The sequence below is a fragment of the Mandrillus leucophaeus genome, unplaced genomic scaffold (assembly GCF_000951045.1).
Source record: "Mandrillus leucophaeus isolate KB7577 unplaced genomic scaffold, Mleu.le_1.0 Scaffold9, whole genome shotgun sequence".
Classification (NCBI taxonomy): Eukaryota; Metazoa; Chordata; class Mammalia; order Primates; family Cercopithecidae; genus Mandrillus; species Mandrillus leucophaeus.
In genome coordinates this window covers 7,406,077-7,415,019 of record NW_012109807.1, presented here as the reverse complement: position 1 = coordinate 7,415,019, position 8,943 = coordinate 7,406,077, and positions in this window count along the sequence as shown.

The following is an 8,943-nucleotide window of genomic DNA, read 5'->3' as shown; positions in this document are numbered from 1 at the left end:
GGACTGCTTCATGGAGAGCAAGGCTTTGCTCATTTAATATTATTCTATAGCTCAGGAATCAGTTAACTATGACGCACAGGCTGGCTGCCTCTTTTGTAAATAAAGTTTTATTGGAACATAGTCACACTCATTTGTATAAGTATGTGGATGTATGAGTGTATGGTTGACTTTGTGTTAATAATGGCAGAGTTGGGTAGTAGTGACAGAGACCACATAGCTTAAATATTTGTCATTTGGCCTTTTAAGAAAAAATTTGCTGACCTCTGCTATAGACTAGGATTAAACAAACAAACAAACAAACCCATATATATGCTTTATGCTGATTAAAAAAAAAAATTAAAGTGGGGGGAAAGTCTAAACTACCCACTTTTCAAAGCCCATTTCCAAACCACTGTAGACTTGAACTCTAGGTTATAGAAACCTCCACATAACTTCTTTTCATTCCTAAATTGTCTCTAGTCACATGCATTTGATCCTGGAACTGGAATATTCACCATATTGTTTTATTTACTATTTCCAGCTCTCAATAGCAACAACAAAAATGTGGCATACAAAAAACCATGAAAAACACAGTCTAAAGAGATGAAGCAACCATTGGGACCAGACTCACATATGACACAGATGTTGGAGCTATCAGACATTAATTATGATTAATATGTTAAAGGACCTAAAGGAAAAGGTAGACAGCATGCAAGACAAGATAGGCAATTTCAGCAGAGAAATGGAAACCATTATAAAGAATCAAATGGAAATACTAGAAACAAAACACAGTAATGGAGATGAGATGTGCTTTTGACGGGCCCATCAGTATAACTGATAGAGCTGAGTAAAGAATAAGTAAACTTAAACATATTACCCAAAATAAAATGCAAAGGGGAATAAAGCAAAAAAAATCTCAAGACAGTACAGATAATCCAAGAACTGTAGGACAATATCAGAAATATCAGACAGTCTAATATAAGCATAATTGGAATTCCAGAAGAAGAAGAAAGAGAAAATTGGGCAGAAAACATATCTGAGAAAAATAGTGGCTGGAAACTTTTGAAAATTAGTGACAGAGCTTTATGCAGTGGCAGTATCATAGCCAATGAGGTTTATCTGAGGTGTGATTATTGCTAACTGAAAACTTTTCCTAATACTCCACCATGATGACTTGAAATATAGTCAGCACTGGCAATTTTTGACAGTCTGTACAGACACTGAACTTTATAGTTAAAAACTTAGCTAGAGACACAGAATCAGAGATCTAAGAATACCGGAGCACACCAGCAGGATAAATACCAAAAACAAAGAAACAAACATACCTAGACAGATCATGTGTAAATTGCTGCAACTCAAAGACAAAGAGAAACTCTTGAAGGTGATCAGAGAAACTAAACATGCTATCTATTGAGGAACAAGGATAAGAATTACAACAGACTTCTGTCAGGAACCATGCAAACCAGAAGACAATGGATTAACATCTTTAAAGTACTAAATGAAAAAAAAAAAAAAAAAAAAAGGCTGGCAATCCAAACTTCTATACCTACTTAGAATATCCTTAAAAAGATATGAGAAGTGAAAACCTTCTCAGGCAGACAGAGATTGAGGAAATTCACTGCCAGTAAACCTACTCTACCATAAATATTAAAGGTAGATCTTTAGGCCAGGTGCAGTGGCTCACGCCTGTAATCCCAGCACTTTGGGAGGCCAAGACGTGCAGATCACAATGTCAGGAGATCGAGACCATCCTGGCTAACATAGTGAAACTCTGTCTGTACTAAAAATACAAAAAAAATTAGCCGGGCCTGGTGGCAGGTGCCTGTAGTCCCAGCTACTTGGGAGGCTGAGGCAGGAGAATGGCGTGAACCCAGGAGGGCTTGCAGTGAGCAGAGATCGCATGACTGCACTCCAGCCTGGGTGACAGAGCAAGATTCTATCTCAAAAAAATAAATAAATAAATAAAAATAAAGGTAGATCTTTAGGGACAAGGAATATGATAAAAGTCAAAAGAGCATCAGAAATGAAATAAATAAAAGCAAAGTAAAACATTTTTTCTTTATTTATATTTCCTCTAAAAGATAACTGTTAAAAGCAAACACAGTAACAATAGAATATGTGTTTATAACATATGGAAAAGTGAAATGTATGGCAAACAAGGCACAAGAAACGGGAAGGAAGAATTGGAAATATATTTTTATAAAACCCTTACAATAACTGTGGAATTGCATAATGTTATTTGAAGGCATACTCAGATTATTTTGAAATGTATATTTTAAATGCTAGAGCAACCACTAAAACTGTTTTTAAAGTATAAATGAGATAAAATGGAGTGATAGAAATACTTTAATAGAGGGGATATTCAATATTGATATATTAATAGAAGTGATAAAATTGAATCATAAAATATACTTCTGGTCTGGGCAACATAGGAAGACTCTACCTATGAAAATAAAATTAGCATGATGGCACATACCTGTAGTTTGAGAGGCTGAGGTGGGAGGATTGCTTGTGCCTCAGAGGTTGAGGCTGCAGCGAGCTGTGATTGAGCTACTGCACTCCAGATTAAATGGCAGAGTGAGATACTCTCAAAATAAAATAAAATAATAGAAAAATAAACACAGAGAAGGTTGTAAAAGAGAAAAAAGGAACAAACAACAAATAGAACAAATAGAAAACAACTAGTAACATGGTAAATTTAAATCTAACCATATCAATAACCATTTAAAATATGAATGATCTAAACATGCCAATTAAAAGACTATGACTGAATAAAAAAGCATGCCTCAACTTCATACTGTCTACAATAAACCCACTTTAAAGATAAGACATACATAGATTAAAAGTAAATGGATGGAGGCTGGGCACGGTGGCTCATGCCTGTAATCCCAGCACTTTGGCAGGCCAAGGCAGGCAGATCACTTGAGGCCAGGAGTTTGAGACCAGCCTGGCCAACATGGCAAAATCTCATCTTTACAAGTAAAAAATAAAAAAAGGAAATAGCTGGAGAAATGTACACTATGCAAACACCAGCCAAAAGAAAGTTGGAGTAGCTGTATTAATTTTAAAGTAAACTTAAGAACAAGGAAGATAATCAGGAATAGAGGCATTATATAGTAATAAAGGGTCAATTCTCCAAGAAGACATAACAGTTCTCTACGTGTTCGCACCTAACCACAGAGGCTTCAAAATACACAAGACAAAAACTAACAGATTTGGAAGGAGAAATAGAGAAATCCACAACTGCAGTCTGAGAGTTCAACACTCCTCTTTCAGTAAATGATGGAACAAGTAGGCAGAAAAATCAATAAGGATACAAATGACCCAAACAACACGACCAACCAATTTGATCTGATTAACATTTATAGGACTTTTCGCCCAACAACAGCATTTCTCAAGTGTACATGGAACATTAATTAGCCAAGAACATTTGCCATATTTTGGGCCACAGAATGCCCATGTAAAGGCAATATTCCATGTAACAGGTAGTTGTGGTCTGATCTGTAGCCAAGAAGAGCAGGTTTGGATAGTTTGAAACAAAGTTCCTCTTTTCTTTTACCTGTCTCCTTCTTTCCATCTCTGCTGCTCTTCCACTCCCACTAAGAAATACTGCATGGAAACATTCATGTAGCTAATTACCTTGTTTATTAATCCTTTCAACAGACATTAGCTAGACACCTACTGTGTACCAGGTGCACCACCATACTGGCGATTGACTGGGTGTAAAGTAAAAGATGGCATTGCCGGGGCTGGTGAGTGCCTCGCAAATGAAGACCGTAGCCTTCTGCAGACTGACTCAAAGCAATGTCCTGAGAAGGAGGGAGGGGCACAGGGACTGAAGGTATCGGAAACTAGGGAGAGCGAAGAGAACTAAAAATGGAAGATGATTCTTTCTCTTTCTTTCCTTTTTGTTTTTGCAGACAGTCTCGCCCTGTCACCCAGGCTGGAGTACAGTGGCACGATCTCAGCTTACTGCAATCTCCACCTCCCAGGTTCAAGAGATTCTCATGCCTCAGCCTCTGGAGTAGCTGGGATTATAGGCATGCACCACCATGCCGGCTAATTGTTGTATTTTTGGTAGAGACAAGGTTTCGCCATGTTGGCCAGGCTGAACTGGAACTCCTGACCTCGTGATCCACTTGCCTTAAGTATCAAAAATAAGCTGGCCTTATTTGTGGCTGACCACAAAGGCTTAGAGTTGGTGGGGCCCAAGAAGTCACCTCTCCTAGCCCAGACCTAGAGAGGCAACCCCAATCCTAAATGTAGACCACACTAGACTTGTACATTAGTTTATCAGGACTGCCATAACACAGTATCCCAGACTGGGCAGCTTAAACAAGATAAATTATTTTTTTCATAATTCTAGAGGCTGAAAGTCAAAAATCAAGGTGTCAGCAGGGTTGGTTTTTTTCTGAGGCCTTTCCTTGGCTTGTAGATGGCCATCTCTGTCTTCATCTGGTCTTCCTTCAGTGTGTGTCTGTGTCCTAATCTCCTTTTCTTCTTGGTACACCAGTCATACTGGATTAGGGCCCACACTAGTGACTTCATTCTACTTTGATTACCTCTTTAAAGACCCTATCTCCAAATACAGCCAATTCTGAGGCATTAGGTTTAAAACTTCCACATATGAATTTTGAGGGACCCAATTGAGCCTATAGTTTAACTCTGAAGCCCGGCATCCCATGGGAAGAGATCATAGAGAGAAGAAAGCTCTGAAACCCTGCGATGGCCAGAGCAGAGGTGTCCAGTGGATACACGGAACTGTTGCCTGTAAGGGCAGCAACTGCTGGGATCCAGGTCCCCTGCAGTCACATTCAGGATCCCCATTGATCCAAGACACATCTGTCTCTAGCCAGTGCCAGGAAAGCCGGCTCTGATCCTGGCCACTGAGAGTTTAGTGCCCAGCCCGATATCCTTTGTAAACTCCTCATTTCAGCACCACTGGTGGACAGTGCTCTGAGTGGACAGGGTAATTTGAGGCAGAGGCTCTGGTGGGCGGCCCTACACCCAGCGTTATGGCGGGCGTCCAGCCACTGCCTCCTACTCTGCCTCGTGGGAGCCTGGGCAGCCCGCACTGGCGGAAGCACCTGATCCTTATAGATGAGATGGTAAGTGGGGCGGCAGGGGTAAGTGGTGATGAAAACAATCCCCTCCGCCCGCTCCTTGGGAGAGATGGAGAATCTAAATATAAAGGCTTCTGCTCCTGAAAGATTGGGTTTATTTTGTCTAAAGGACTCCTTAGTGATTTGCTTCCAGTTTCCTTTGTCTCTGCAGCAATTTTGCATTATCCTAAGTCTGATGGCAGAATTCTTATTCCCATGGGAAATCTTTCAGGCGCAACTTGTTCTTTCTGGATCATGAGCTCAATGTTGAATTTCAGTTTTTCTGCAAGTGGAATAGCAGCTGTCACACTGGACATTTGGCAGGGAGGGCCACTCAGGCTACAAGACCTGCAGGTCTGCCTGCATACCTTCAGGGTGCTCTCTGGAGAGGCTGGGCTCCTGGGGCACACCCTAACCACAAGCCTGGCCGCTGCTGTTTCTATGCACCTTCTGGAAATCACACACATCTCTCTTTTCTTTCCATGCGAATAAGGATAATTTCCCAATAGAGAAGCATGGAAGGAAGCTAGACAGTGCATAGAAAGCAAATGTCAACCACACCTGTGCTGTCACCCAACACATGTGTTCAGCCTGCATTGTTTCTGCTATTTGACCCCAAAACACCTGTTCACCAGAGATTATTTCCATTGATCAAGGGATAAATATTTCCCTCCGCATAGGAGTTCAACAGAACCAACTGAAGGGCTCAGGGGTGGGGCTGGGGGAGCCGATGTGTACAGGGCCCAGAAGAGCTGCCTTCTGGTAATAAAAAGCTGTCAAAGCATTCTGGACAATGACATTCTACATAAAAGCCTACTTGGGGGACTTTCTGAATGATTACTTCTTGGTAATGAATAGTAAGAAGAGCACTATATAAAATGCCCCTGCCTTAGATGGTACCTGTTGTCATTCTAGATGCAGAGTGGCTCCAGGCTGGGGACGCCGCTCAGTTCAGACTTCCTCTGAGGGCGAGGATCCATACAGCATCCTGGAGGGGTGAGGTCCTCCTGCAGCCTGCCCCCTCAGGTGCCAGAGCGCTCACTCCTGACCGGATATCCTGTCCTGCACTGAACAGCTCTCATAGTTAATACTTTTCTTTCTCTCGAACATTCATTTATGGTCCTGGTTTGTTCCCTGTGGCGTTACACAGAATGAGTCCACTTTCTCTTCCTCCTTCCTTCCAACAGCTGCTGTCGAAACCTCTCCTCCCTCCCCTGGTTTCTCTGAGCTAAGCCTCTCGCTTCTGTGAAGTCTCACCCACAGGAGACTTTCTCGCCTGCCATCCTGATTGTCCTCACACGAACCCTCTCTAGAAGTTAAGGATTTGTGTAGGGGGTGCGTATCACTTCCGCCTACATTCCACAAGCCAGGACTTGATTATAGGCCTAGGCAGATGTGTGTGTTGGGTGGGAGGGGGCTGAGGCTGGCGATGCGGTTCCCAACTGGGCATCCGCTTCCAGAGCCACTCCATACCATGCGAGGGGACCACAGGTGTTCGAGGTATGCCTCCAGCTATCTCTGCTCACAGCCTGAGACAGCCTGCCGTTCGGGAGGTGTTAAATAACATTTTCTCACACTGTGCTTACGCTTATATTCTTAACCCCAGCTAAAATGTTAACTTTAAAACAAGTAGGGATTTTTCACTTCAAGATACAGAAAAATAATATGAAAAACCTGCTGTTGTGTAACAAATTATCCCCAGTCGTGCTGACTTAATAATACATGCAGTTTCAGTGGGTCAAGATTTGGGAGCAGCCTCGCCAGGCAGTCTGACCTGGGATTTCTCATGAGGCTGCTGTCAGTGTGTCAGCTGGGCTGCAGGCTTCTGAAGGCTTGACAGGGGCTGGTGGGGCCCATTCCAAGGCAATTCATCCACTTGGCTGGCGGGAGGCCTCAGCCACCAGCACCAGCTTGCTGGCCATGGGAAGGAGCTGTGTGGGCATCTCCACAGGCTGCCTGAGTGTCCTCGAGATCCAGGGACTGACTTCCTTCAGAGCGAATGGTCCAAGAACATGCACGCAAACGCAGCGGTGTCTTTCATGGCCTAGCTTCAGACAGCACACATCTTCCCATCTGCTAACTGTTCCGCAGTTAGAAGTGAGCACTCTCCCGCACTCAAGGGAAGGGGAATTAACTCCACACGTTGAACAGAGGACTGCCACAGCATGTGGGGACTTACTTTGAAATGCCTAACCTATTTCCATTTCAAACCTCCTCTATGGAAATTATTTTCCTGTCTTTTTCCCCTAGAATCTAATATCATAATTGCCGTCTTTGAATTTTTTTTCTTCCCCAGTTTTCCATTTAACAGTGATGCGAACCTAGAGCCCACCTCCCTGGTTGCATTTTTCTCAAAATGTCAGGGGTACCTCTATTTTCTCCCTGTTTTTTCTTCTTCTCAATGACTCTCTGCCTATGAAATAGACGAGCATTCCCTCTGAAGTGTGCACAAGGACGCCTGGGTTGTCCTCAGGTGGGCAGCCTCACCCGAGTCAGAAACGGTGACGGTCTCAGGGAGAGGCTTATCCAAACCTGGATGGGGTATGGAGGAGGACTCTCTTCAGGGCTGTTTGCATTGTCAGTCCTATAAGATGGATTTTTTTTTTTCTTTTGAGAAGTGTGGCAACTCAGGATAGATGGAATCACAAGAACCACAGATCCTGTGGCTAGTGGTTTTAAGCACTTATCAAAGCATAGCCTTGAATGAGGTGGAGAACATTTCACTCATGACATTCTCCTCAGTGGGATGACTCCTTTTGTTCTGAAGATATTCTCTGTTAAGCTGCTTGGCGTGGTGTACGAGGGAGAGCTCAAGGCAGGCCTGATGTGCCTGAGACAACCAAGGGAAATTTGTCCTGCTAGGGAGGTGGAGCTGTGGGACTAGGAAGCTAGGGAGGGCCATGTCCCTCAGGACGCGTCCCCGCCTTGTGACCCCAGTCCCAATTATTTAATGGGTTTGACAAAGACACAGAATGCAGATATGCATGGAGTTCTTCTGCAGACTGCTGAAGGGGCCAAGTTCTGGGAAAAGAGAGCGAAACTTCCAAGAACGCACAAGTCCCAAGTGCAAAGGAGACGGTAGAAATAGAAGACCCAGGAACCAGGGCCAAAGCTTGGCATTTCCCAAGCATAGAATCTGCTGGCATCCAAGTTGATTTTACCTTGCTCTTCAGGGGAAAGGAGACTCCTGGGTATCTATCATATATATGGGCTGTCAGAGCGCTGTACACCCAAATAACATCACACACCCTTCTGCCTGAATACCAAAGCTCAGCACTAACACTCAAGCCACGGTAAGGAAAATGGGCCAGTGTCCCCATGTAGCCAGGGCAAGCACATGACCATGTCATCGTTACAGTGGCTCCCCCTTATCAGCTGGATCAAAACGTGGGGCTCCTATTGCCGGGAACCACAAAAGCAGCCTGCAAGTGTGGGTGCTTCTTCCTTGTCTGAATCTCTGGACGGCGAGGCGTGCTTCAGAAAGACCTGCTTCAGCAATTTTTCCTTCTCTCCTACAAGTCTATTCCTATTCACATGTAAACCTGCTCTTGTAGCAAATGAATAGGAAAACCTTCTCTTGCCCCCAGCTACTGCCATTTCTTCTGCTCCTATTCATGTATGAGTAAAATTTCTTGGAAGTTGGTTATAGCTGATGTAGCTACAGGCTGGCCAGCTTTGACCTACTCTACCTATACCTCCACCCCCACTTGTCCATGGGAAGGGCCCTTGTCAAGTCATTTGTGACTTTTGGGTTCCCAAGCCAATGGCTGCTCTTGTTCTCATCTGGTTGGATCTCTCAGATCCCACTCTCAGCAGATCCCACTCTCAGCGGGTCCCACTCTCAGCAGATCCCACTCTCAGC